Source organism: Bicyclus anynana, chromosome 11, assembly GCF_947172395.1.
Source record: "Bicyclus anynana chromosome 11, ilBicAnyn1.1, whole genome shotgun sequence".
In the NCBI taxonomy this organism is placed as follows: Eukaryota; Metazoa; Arthropoda; class Insecta; order Lepidoptera; family Nymphalidae; genus Bicyclus; species Bicyclus anynana.
The window spans coordinates 7,808,870-7,821,977 of record NC_069093.1 but is presented as its reverse complement, the minus strand read 5'-3'; the positions used below and the strand labels follow the sequence as shown (position 1 = coordinate 7,821,977).

Below are 13,108 nucleotides of genomic sequence, written 5' to 3'. Positions count from 1 at the left end.
CAGCAGTTTTTTTATTAGAGAAATTTGTTACACATAAATGATTAATCCAGGATTCAGGTAACATTTTCAATTCTATGAAGTTGATTGTCTTTGAGTAGTTTTATTTATAAAAAAAAAACTAGATTTACTAAAAGCAGTACAGCAATGTGCCTGACAAAATATATGACATAAATAAATCTGCAAGTTAGTAACGATTTTTAAGCTATTGCTTTTATCGCGGATTTTTAGCGTGGCGATCGAATCAATAAATTCCATAACGAAAATAAACCTAACAAGCAGTGCATCAAGTTAACACATTTCGACGTACTCGTAATGATATCGCCTCAACTGGACGAGTGGTGTGAAACTAAGTGTTCATTTACACGAGCAGCAATTGCTACCGACGACTGCAGTCGACTGCAGTTGTCGGTAGCAATTGCTGCTTTTTTTTTTTTTTTTATTCATTGATAAAAAAAAATCGGTTGTCTGTAAAGTCGGTTTACTGACGATACTTGAACGTGACAACTTCGTAAGAAAATACTGATGGAATGGTTACATTTTTCAAAAGAAAATGTTCGTTTTTCTAAAATACTGTATATTAATCTTCATAGACCAGATATATACTTTATATCTTCGTATACTTTATATCTTGTAAAAAAAGTTGGCAACCCTAGAGCCAGGGAACGACGCATGGCGTCATCTTTTTTCGAGTGTGCAGCCGGCTCCATTGAATTATAAGACGTTTTCACGTCAAAAATGCTATGTAATAGTGCTTTACCGCGTATTTTTGATGATTTTGATGATTACATTATACTAGTAGATGTCTAGCAGTTTCACACGCGTAGTTCCCGTTCCAAACAAAAATTCAAATATTACCTCTTTTACCTTACTTCTTTATAATAATAGTTTAGATAGTCGTTGCAACCCTCTTAGACGAAAAGTTAAGTAAAACTTTAGATCTTTTCGCCTGACAATATCTATAGCTGCGATATACTTAAAATGTGATATACGTTTTCTTCGCTATTTGCGTCAGTAATACTGGTGACTGTAGTACCAGTTGTTTCAATAAAAATATTCTATTGCGCCTTATTTTTAGTCTCTCATATAGGTCGTATCGCTTTTTTTTTAACAATGCTTACAAAATGTAATATAAAACACTATTAAAAATTGAGTGAGTAATGGCTAAAATATGAATGATAAGTAATATAAGTTAATTTAAGCTAAGAAAATGTTAGCGATTAAGTAATTTATAAGAATAAATACTACTCGTATTTATTCTTATAAATTACTTTAAACCTAAATTTCTAAAAATTATCCTTCTTTCTCGTTGCGGAACTTTTGAGTGCCTAAGCAACACATTCTTTATTTTAAGATGTTTTTTTATAAATCGACGGTGTGAAACTCGAATTAATCTCTAGGTATTTATTTTTGTATAAAATGATATAGATAGAGATATAGACGGATTCGAAACTCTTGCGTGTTATTTATAAAAAAATTTCATGAAAACTTTTCACTGAGAAATTACCATATCATTTCACGCCTTCAAACTGATCGCACTGAGAAAACTGAAAGAAAGAAAGAAAAGAAGGTAGCACATACGATGTTATTTTTCGCTTTTTAGTTTATTTTTATAATTTTGAAGTCGTTTGTATGTTTTTATTATTATTAATTTATTATATGATTTTATATTATAATTTACATGAGTTTTTGCTTTTTAAAGTATTTGCTTTCTCTTACTCGTAGTCAATCAGAAACAGTAACGCAGTCAAGTACTAAATTTGTTCTAAAGAATTATGTTTAAAAAATATATAGTGCGGGTTAAATCAATTTGACCTGGTGTTAATATACCTGCATTATTCGAATCCATGCGGGTAAAGTCGGGCGATAAGCTAGTTCCACTACATATTCCGTTCAAAACGCGTTCAATCATTGACATTTGCGTGACATTTAGAACAACGTATAAGAGGCCAACACGCTTGTAGGTGAAGTGTGATTCAGAGTTTTATAAGTCATTTTTATAATATCATTAATAAATAAATGATATTGATATTATATAATTTAAGCAACAGCATTGTTAGTGAAATAGTGAATAGTGTTGCTTAAATAATGTTCCTCATTTTGTCAGTCGAGGTATTCTTTAACAAGGGGTTGTGTGAGGTTAGGAATCGAACCCACGGCCGTCGTCGCAGAAAGCAGGGCCACTAGCTACTGCGCCTTGCGTCCGTTTTTTCTCGTGAGACGTGTCTATCTTTTTCTTTATAATGTTAGCCACTGTCATAAAATGTAAAATTTTCGTCTATCTGTATGTTCGTTATAAAAACAAAAACTACTTGACGGATTTTAACAAAACTTGGTACAATTGTTCTTCATACTCCTGGTTATAGTACCTATAATTTTCATCACGCTACGATCAATAGGAGCAGATCAGTGAAGGGAAATGTTGAGAAATCGGGAGAAGTTACTCCATTTTTACAACGATACTACTGTAAGGGCTGGATTAAAAAAGTCTAAGTTTGGCCATTTTGGACTGCTAACTGGCCAATAATTCTGCTATGACTCAGAATGAAGCCTGAAGTATTTGGTAATGTAGATCATAGATCTAGGCATCGATATAAAATAAGTACATCGATGGATGTAATTTGGTTATAAGAGGCTTGTTCGTCAAAATTGTATGCTATACATATTATTAAAATATATTATATATTCGTCGTCGTTCTTTAATATTGTATGATAGATATAGGTTAATAAAATTAACAGGTTTTTAAATTGACCTTATTAAGATAGAAACGCAGTCGTTTAAAGTATAAATAAAATGTATATATAAGTTATGTCTAATATTATCTATTTAAATAATTACAGATAAAACTTTGTTGAGGTAGAAATTATCATTTTAATTTAACTTTACAGAATACATTGTTTATTTAATATGGGCAGACATTTGCTGTTACAATATAACAAGAGATAGTTAAATAGATGTCAACGTCATAATATGAAAAAAAAAACTTCTGAGGTGTTACAACACACAACCGAAGTTTGCTATATCTATCATTGCTATCAAAAGGAATTTCGTTCCGTTCTTTAGGGGTCCGGGGCCTTTTGTGGTCAGGGGGCCTTATGGGGTCGGGGGGCCTTTTGGGGTCGGCGGGCCATTTAGGGTCGGGGAGCCTTCCTCAGAAGGCTCCCCGACCCTAGAGCTCACCAGTTGTCTTCAGATCACGGCTTACAACTATAGCAAAAACTTTATCCTCCTTCTTACGCAGTCGAGTAAAAAGTGTCGTTACAATTTTTTGGTCTTAATTTTTCCGTGCCCCCTTTCGCAACGCGCGATAGGGAACTTCGTTCCAAATATTGTGGTAGGCACTTTAATGGTAATGGTAATAAATAAAATTGAAACTTCGTCCGCGTACAAACATCATTCGAGCCAGGTCTCAAGTAAATCCGTACGAGCTGTACTACGTATAAAGTATAAACTAATCTATTCTTGAAATCCGTTGCGTAAATATAGAAGTTAGGGTAATTACAAACGCGGGAAGCGATTTTGTTTTGTACTATGTAAAGATTTTAAAGTTGTTGTACTAACAATATTACCTATAACAAATGGAAACTATTCCAGCTACTTGATGGTAAATTCTATTCTATACTTATGATAAAACTGTAACGGTACAAATTCTGTAGGTACATTGAAGATATTTTAAAAAATTTAATTGGAGGGCGTTACAAGTATAATCGATACTGAAGCCAAAAATATATTTTTTTCGATTTCTTCAGTCCTTCTCAGTCTGTCTGTCTGTCCGTGTTTTTTTGTTATTCGGGCATCACGCTGAAACTACTGTTCAAATAAAACTTTTGCTCGGTTTGACACCAAAATATGGAGAAGGTTATAAGATACTTTTTATTGTGGAAATAAAATAAGAAAGGGGTGAAATAGGGGTTGAAAGTTTGTATGAAAAGTCCTTCATTTTTAGAGTGACAGTTTGAAAAATTTGTTCATACATCATAAAAAAAATATCGGTTGTCTATAAAGTCGGTTTACTGACGATAGTTGAACGTGACTTAACGTCTTAAGAAAATACTGATGGAACGGTTGCATTTTTTTAAAGAAAATGTTCGTTTTTCAAAAATACTGTTTAATAATCTTCATAGACCAGAATATACTTTATTCTTGTAAAAAAAGTTGGCAACCCTAGAGCGAGGGAACGACGCATGACGTCAACATTTTTCGGGTTTGCATCTGGCTTCATTGAATTATAAAACGTTGTCACGTCAAAAATACGAAATGTAATGTGATTCAAGAATTATTAAATTTCAACCCCTTAAGTGGTAAAATAGGGGTAGTTTACATTGATTTCCACGCGGACGAAGTCACGGGCGTCCGCTTGTGTACCATAAAATAAGTTAGCTGTACTTGAAGAACTGATTTCATTTGATTTTAAATTATATTCAATTTCAATTAATCTTAAATTAAATTGTTAATTCATTGATGAGATAACGTATCAAATTCCATGTAAACCAAACGTAGCGTAGCAAGTCCGCGTGGCAAGCGACCTTCGCTCGCCATATACTTTCACCTTGCTTCCACCGTTAGCCGACTTAGATCTATCGTGTATTATTGTACCACAAAAAATTGCATAACATTGTATTAACCGAACACTTTCCGTTACATTCAGTTTCCTTATGTATCTAATGTCATGATTTTTTAAGATGTTGTTCTAGGTTTTGTATTTTGTAGAGCAGGGTTTCTTAAACTTTCGGCTCCACGAACCCCTGTTAAAATTTCCAAGTGACAGCGAATCTCTTACTAACAATGGACCCCTCCCCCCCAAGAAAAAAATAAATTTGACTGTTGAAGAAAATAAGGTATTATTTCATTTGAATAAAAGATAGCTCGTAAAGTACCAAAAGAAATGTCTTTATAATATTAATGTGATTTGCGAAAAGAAACAAGCGTGTGCTTGTTTCTTGCATGTGGATTGTGATGAAATGGATTCAATTAGTAATTTTGGCCAATTTTAACCTTAATTCTGACTTGGTATCAGTATCAAGTATGAGAAACCTTGTTGTAGAGCATGCGGAATATTTTTTTAGTCTGTGTAGTTAAAAAGACAACACTCGCCTGTTTGGTTAATGCCTGTACTTTATTTGTTAGCCAATCACAATGTTTCCCTCGTAAACGACAAATGTGCATTGTGCAGACAAGTTATGATGTTGATGACATTTAGAGAAAAAATTACATTTAATTGATTCTATTTTCGAGTCTTAAAGAAGAACGATAAATTCAAGATAGATTGTAACGCTGTAATTTTGTAAAAATATCAAATTTGGAATTTGATGTAGTAATTAATATCTCAACAAATACATAATATATTCTGTGTGAGTTTTTAATTTACAAAAATGTCCTCTTCCATTTTCTTCATTGTAGTTTTTTTTAAATGGCCTTGATATACCACTTTGAAATCCTCACAAAAAGCCCTTGAATTATATTGATACCCATGTTGCAATATCCAAAAAAAATTTTTTTTCACCTCGAGTCTATAGCGTCTCACAGTCGTCTTGTTGGTTTTTTTTAATTTCACCTACCTAAGAACACTCTGGTTATTAAGACAAATCTAACGATATCTTAATTACGTAAATTCGCCCAGCGGTTTGGAATATATGAGGTAATAAAGACATACATACAAGATACGCGCAAAAAATAATTCTTCTTGCAGTCGGGTAATAAGGCCGCCTTTGAATACTTAGTTTAAATTACTCATTATTAATGTTTTTTATTTATAATTGTATTTTTGTGTGTAATATAGTATGTATCTTCTTCTTACCCAATTTTGAAACATATTTAGTTTGATCCTACCCCTATCTCGATAGTTAAACCTTGGGATTCTATGAATAGATAGATCGATATTGTGAGCTTCCGATTTTAAAAAAGATATCTCCTAGCGCCAGACTAGTGGAGGTATATACCTACTCCTTTAACGCCTACTGACTTTATCTGTGAAGGCATCCCACGTAATTATTATTCCAATGGAAATATTACAAAGGAAGAGATAATTATTTTCTAGGCACACCTACACTGCTCTTTAAATATCCCTCTGAACTGAAAATAGATTTTCTTGAAACCACATTGTTGAGAAATAATTACATTACAAGCATTTTCGTGTTTTAGTATTTTTTTCACTCACTCAATATTTAATAAGAAATTTCTGTAAGTGCTGACGCTTTTTAACCGACTTCAAAAAAAGGAGGAGGTTACTCAATTCGACCGTATATTTTTTTTTTTTTTACAAACTCATTTGTGATGTCCTTACAAAGATATTGAAAAACTAGAAAAATGTATGGGAATGACGTTTGCTATCGACAGGTCACGTGATCAAGATCTGTCATTGCCATAATTTTTTTTAGTTTTCGAAGCGTTTGCGATCGTAGAAAGAGAATCGTCGTCCACTTGGCTACAGGGGCCGTATAGACTAGTCGTATAGACTATCGTAACAGCATTTGACCATAAATCTTTTTAAATCACTTCTCTAGGGATATAGTTAGCTTACATATAACATTCTACCCTTTCACATGCTTGCTACAAAGTTGCAGTTGATATCGATATAGCAATACCAGTTTTTCCTAATTCAACAAATCGGAGCACTGCTGCCAAGATAAATATAAATTTTAGCTCTCATTTGCGGACAAGACAGTTTAATATAAATGATAACAAATATGTACGCAGCATTTTTATAGTTCTTGTACAGCGAAATGGAATTTTAACGCTCAAATGTCGGTAATGTTAATGTTTATATGTACTTTTAAGGATCAATAATTACCTAGAAGCATTTAAAAATTATAAAATCCGGTAATTCAACAATTAAGTTGTGTAAATAACAGTTTTAACTGTTTTAGCAGATTATATTGTACTTGAAGATGCAGATTTTGCATAAATGGCTGTTTTACTAAAAATTTTGATACGCTGCTTTACGGCTTTCAGCAGAATATTGTCGACATATACCAGTTATTGCTGTTCTATGGTTCTATATCGATTGTTGTGTTCTATATAAAATAATATGTTATACGTATGTTCTTTATGTCTGCGAGCAGCGAAAAGCCCACGTCCCGATATCTGACGTCACCCAGACGTGGGCTTTTTAACTCACGATCTCGGGGGCGCCCGGACTGATACACTCAAGCCAAAACACCCTTCCCGAACGGCCCTCTAAGTCGAGGCCCGAGTCTCAGAGGAGACGCCCTTAGAGAGTCGTTCCGCCCACTACTTTCTTCTGCCTTCGGGCCCCATCAGGCGATGCTTCTGCGCTTGCCCAAACCCCCCGGTGACGCCGCTGAGGTCCCATAAGGAGCCTACGGCACTTACACAATCAGAAAAAAAAAAAAAAAAGATCAGCTAGTAGACATAGCTAGCTGCTAATAACAGATTATTACCACGATCACCACTAGCCAATAAAAGAGCAGTGTGGTAGTTCTAAGCTCAAATTTCCTCACTTATTGATAATAGTCAAGTTCCAATTGATCTTTACACCAAAACTCATCAAAATTAGTTCAGCATTTTAGCCGTTAAAATGTAAGAATGACTGTAATGAAATGACTGACGTATGAACATTCTATACGTGAGTATATGTAAGCAATAGATAGTAGGTATACTTACTCACGTATGTAATAAGTATACAGTTTTACATATTTGACATGTAACATTTAATACCTACCGTTACGTGTGTGTGTGTGAATGTGAATGTAATTAATTATACTCACACGTTTACTTACAATATGGTATAATATAACGAAGGCAGCTGGGTAAACTTTTTACAACAATTGGACTAAATTGTATTCGCTCATTTGTTTTCAATGCAATATTCCAGTCTTATTTATGTTATTTACCTTTGATAATAATATAGTCTCTTATTATAAAACCATAGGGGGTAAATATTTGGACTAGGTATAATAGATCACGTCATGGCCTAAGGCCTCCAGAAGAAGAACCTACAGAATAACACTTAGATACGTATATCAGACTTACTACCTATGAACAGTGTGCCTAGTGGGAGTTTTCAATGTTTTCATACCGTTACTATCGCGTAACGTAAACGCGAATTTATATGGAATTGAAACAGTGCCATCTAGTGGCACTACTGCTCAACTGTTTCACTTCCATATAAATTTGCATTAACGTCAACGTGATAGTAACAATATAAAAATATTGAAAACTCCCACTAGGCACACTGGAGGGGTACTCCTAATGTTTTGTATTCGCAAGTGCGAGTTTCGAATTCACCTCTATCCCGCATCAGAGATGCGTCATGGGTCACTCCATTGCTGAGCTCCATAATCAAACCTCTCAAACTTCTATCCCTGTAGTTGGGCGATAAATGAGGTTAATAATGATCCCATCGTATAAAGATATCCTAAAAATCACTTTAGCAATAAAAACTAAGCTTGCTTCTAAGATCGAGACATGAAATGTCTAGTCAGTGTAGTTAATATAACAGTAACTTGCCCAAGAGTCTCGACCAACTTCTGAAGAGGTTGTCTAGCTATTGAATGAAGATTTGGAAACGGAAGTGGTTTGTGTACCTTCGCATTCATGTGAAGTAGATATCCATTTCTGATTAAAATACCACATGTTTCACTATTAAAATTTGCTAGTGTTTTTGTTTTATCTGTCCTAATTTTATAAAGCTGAAGAGTTTGTTTGTTTGCTTGATTGAACGCTCTAATTTCAGGAACTACTGGTCCGATTTGAAAAATTCTTTCAGTGTTAGATAGCCCATTTATCGAGGAAGGCTATAGGCTATATATTATCCCCATACTCCAACGGAAACGGGAACCGCGCGGCGTCAGCTAGTTATTTATATTTTAGAGTGAAACCGAAACCCGTTTACCAAAAACATTCTCCTGACTATATTTATTGAAAAGTACATTTTAGATTGTTTTTGTCAAAGACGCAATTTTATTTTTTTGATATCAAAGTTACTTGAGCCTTGATGTAAGATAAAGACGTTTAGTTGGCAACAAAAAATGTTTCGATATTTTGTTTGTCATGAAAACATTTTTGATTTTTCCCCTTTTTCCAAACTAGCAGTCGCGGGAAATGGGTTGTATCTTGGATTTTACTTTATACTTACTGTGTGCCTAGTGGGAGTTTTCAATAAACAATATCAAACTGCCACTAGGCCCTCTGCTCTTTGAGTAAAACATAAAATTGCGTCATCTGACAAACGCATGCTAAGTCCAAATAATGTAACAAGTCAATGTTTTCTTTAGACCTACCACTTACTACTACGAATATAAACAAAACCAACCATTCTTTTTTAGATAGAATAATTAGATACTCTTCATAAAATCGCGCTGCAGGCTAAGCTATTTTCCGATATGATCAAGATTTCTCTTTTATTTCATGTACGGAAACCACATTCACAATTCTGTAACTGCAACTAAAGTAGGTATTCAATTACTTAACAGTATCTCGTACCTACTGTGCAATAAAAAATGTTCAAAAACAAAAGCAAAAAACGTGACTGCGATTGCAAGAATGAAAGTCGATGAGCGAGATCTAAGGTTGCCTTCCACAATTTCAGTACAACGATTTCGAAAAAGTAGCTACATTCAGTACTTGCGTATAATAGCTAGCTATATTATAAAGTACGCGAACAATCTTATAATTATTGGCAATAGAACATCAATACAGAGACGGTAAAAAGTGCAGAAGTCGAATAGAGGATAATAGAGATAATTTTAACTATCCGCCATTGAAAGTCCCATTTATTGGTCCAATTGGAAATAAATTAATTAATTAAACAAATAATAAAACCCGACTGCATTAAATATAAAAAACTGAAAAGAAAAAAAGACAAGCTCAGTCCATAAGTGTAGAAAGCAATTGGAAAACAGTCGGGACCATTTAAATTGGATAGAATTGTTTTCGTCTACATTATTTAATAGGTCCGATAGGCTAAACCGGTGTCGTATTAATTTAAGCCGTTTCAAGAGTAAGTAGTAAGTAGTAAGTACATGAAAGAACACAATCTGAAAAACCTTTATCTTTATGACATGGCTTGAATTAATACATCACCGGGTCAGCACCGTCTTCAAACTGATCAGTAGGTAGAACATAATACGATGTTATTTATGTTTTTGAACTCGGTTGAATTTTTTTAATAAAATTTTTTACAAGTTTTAATCTAAGTTTAACTTTAAGACTTAGATTCATAATAATTTATGGATTAATTATTAATACTCAATTAAGTAATCTAACTTTTATGTGCATTTAGTACAAGCTGTTAATTTAAAATTACAAACAGACGCTTAAATTTTTATTTATTTGTATGCATTGATAGATAGTATAAAAAGAAAACATCAAAGGATTTATCAACTGCAAAAAGATTAACCAATTTAATTTATCTGTTTTTATGTTTTCTGATACAGATAAAAGGGAATTTACGCGGGTGAAATCGCGGTGCATACAGATACCAATATCTGGGCGGCAAAATAATAAACTTAAAGAAATTTATATAGATATCGGGGTGCGGATGGCACCCTAAATGAGCAGTGGTGGGTGCTAAAAATAAATAAATGTAAAAACTTATTTAGTGGATTTTCTTTGGTTATTTATTCGACAAGAGAGTTCGTACTTAATTCGACAAAGTTCGTATTCGTTGCAAGTGCAACTTTTCACCTTACTTGCAAAAAATACAAGATGTTAAAATAATATATTTATTAATAAAAAAGTATTTTAAAGTTTAGTTAGTATATTATGTATTTTTGTTACATACTAAGGTAATGATAACAGAATAACATGATTAACCCATTGACCTCTAATAATAACAGGACGCACAATCATGCAGAAAAATCTCTTGAAAAACTGCAATTTTGCTAACGCAGTGTTAGAATTATTGGTAAAGAAAATTACATCTAAAGACGAGTTTGAGGTTGAATTTGCAAACGCGACTACTTGAATTGAGTGCCAAGAAGTTGTGTTTGGTACTCATTGAGTGGGTACGTTTTTTGGTCGCTGATTGTGCATCCACTTTTTAATATGAGATCGATGGGTTACCTTTATAAATAGTGGTATGTTTTTAGTTTTCATTGTCTCTGATAAAGAAAGCATTATAATTAGATAGACACCTATGATAAATAACATTAATATTTATAACCTCGATATAAGTATACGCACATATGATTTATGACAGATTCTATAAGTGTGACGATAAAACATTACAAATTTTATTTATCGTTATCGCCCATTAGTTACGTATGTTTTGAATTGCTATTTATTGTGTTAATTCGTTTAGATACTGTAAAATGGTATGTTACCTTAGATTAATAAACCCTTCTTGCAAAATAATCACAAACCCCTGGTCAGAAAACTTTTTAAGCTGTGAATTTTTGACTGCGAGTCAATATTTTTAACTAGGCTAGGCACTATACGCACAAACTGTACAAAACACGGAACATAAAACGCTAAAGCTAACGCGTATCCTCATATATGAAGACGTATATACGTGTTTGTGTTGTAAGAAAACTAGCGACTTCGTCCGCGTGGAATTTAGTTTTTCACAAATCCCTCGAGAACCATGATTTTTTCTGATAAAAAGTAGCCCATGTGTCTATCTATGCTATACATATCTCAATACCAAATTTCAGCTAATTCGGTTCAGTAGTCGAGGTACCTATTTGGATACATTTGATTTGGATTTAGGACTACATGGATTTGGCATGTAAACAAAATGAAGTTTGAAGTTTTTGTATATATACAAGTAATAGTAATTATGATATAAGTGCTGTAAGTTGAAAATTACAGCCGAGGCGATATTGCAGCCGAAGGCGAGAGCTTTAACGTTTGGACAAATGCACCAAAAACAGCCATTATTACTTATATTTCTGATACAGATAAATGGTTGACATTTATGGTCAAAATTATTAAAATTAAAGAATAAAATGTTTTTTTATTATGTTTTGTATAACATAGTTTTAATTTATGTAATGTTGAGCACGTAACTGACATAAAAACACAAAAAACCGATCGTTGTTATACGGATGATAAAGGTTTTATATTACATTACGGCATGTGCATTTTTCTTTAAATTACGGCACATGTGCGTAATTTAAAGAAAATTGGTGAAATAAGCGATACTTTACGAGCAAGTGTGTTATAAATGATAATAAATTCGAAACACGAAACTGACTGTGAACCAGTCACCCTAAGGCTACAATTATTCGAATTTACATCAGGTATATCACCCAACTTGCATAGATAACTGATAATATTGCAGAAATAATGCAAAACTATGTAGGTATATATCTAAAGGAACAAGTGCTACGTTCACTAAATCAAAAACATTTTTGAAATGATAACTCTTGTACTATTCTATTAAACGAATTATATCTATGTATTGACTAGATAGACTAGTATTATATATACGTATATTATACATAAGTATATGGCTATATACGATATAATAATAGTATCAACTTTTTGGAACTCATTGATTATATATGTTATTAAACCCGATAACAGAGCGATCGGAACATTGTTTATATTTATATTTAACCCACACAACGAAATTCGATTAAATAATGATTTACAAAAATATTGTTTGTCAATCTATCCGTGTAATTTAACAAAGAATTCGCCTTTCACTTAGCATTCGAACTGACACGTAGGTTAAATTTTCGTCTGAGCCTGGATCAACTCACCTTGCGATGCCGTGGTCCCAGGAAGTGCACAAAGTTATTCACTGCGTTATCATGTTCCAAACAGGATTGTACGGTAGCGAAAGTGATAGTTTTCGCGTAATCGTGCGCGGCGTGATTCGTAAACGTGTCGGTTTAGTTTAGCACGGCGCGGCACAGGCATTCACGGCGGCCTTTCGACTCGTATTGGAGTGATGGAGCCGTGAGTCGTGCGCGGAGAGCCGGAGAGTGCGATTGGAGCGTGCTTCAAGAGTTGCGCGAGCGAGTTACGTTACGTCAGCACTTCTGTGTTCCTAGAGGAACAGAACACCATCCTTGACGTGACTTCATGTCACGTCTCACGCCCAGTTCGGGTGGGACAGTCCCGCTGTCCCGCTGAAATGCCCGCGTTTGCAAAAGCAAGCCTCGATGTTTTAAAGGTACAAGAATACTTCCTGAAGTTCAC

General features: G+C 33.8%; 1 protein-coding gene across 1 annotated transcript in view; it reads right to left on the bottom strand.

Annotated features, from left to right (window-relative positions):
- LOC112054528 (protein dimmed) overlaps positions 1-12,873 on the bottom strand; it is a 28,624-nt gene extending 15,751 nt beyond the window's left edge. The window contains exon 1 of the mRNA XM_024094347.2: positions 12,667-12,873. The gene's annotated coding sequence lies outside the window, so the exon portion shown is untranslated. The remainder of the gene's footprint in view (positions 1-12,666) is intronic.
- Positions 12,874-13,108: the final 235 nt, after the last annotated feature.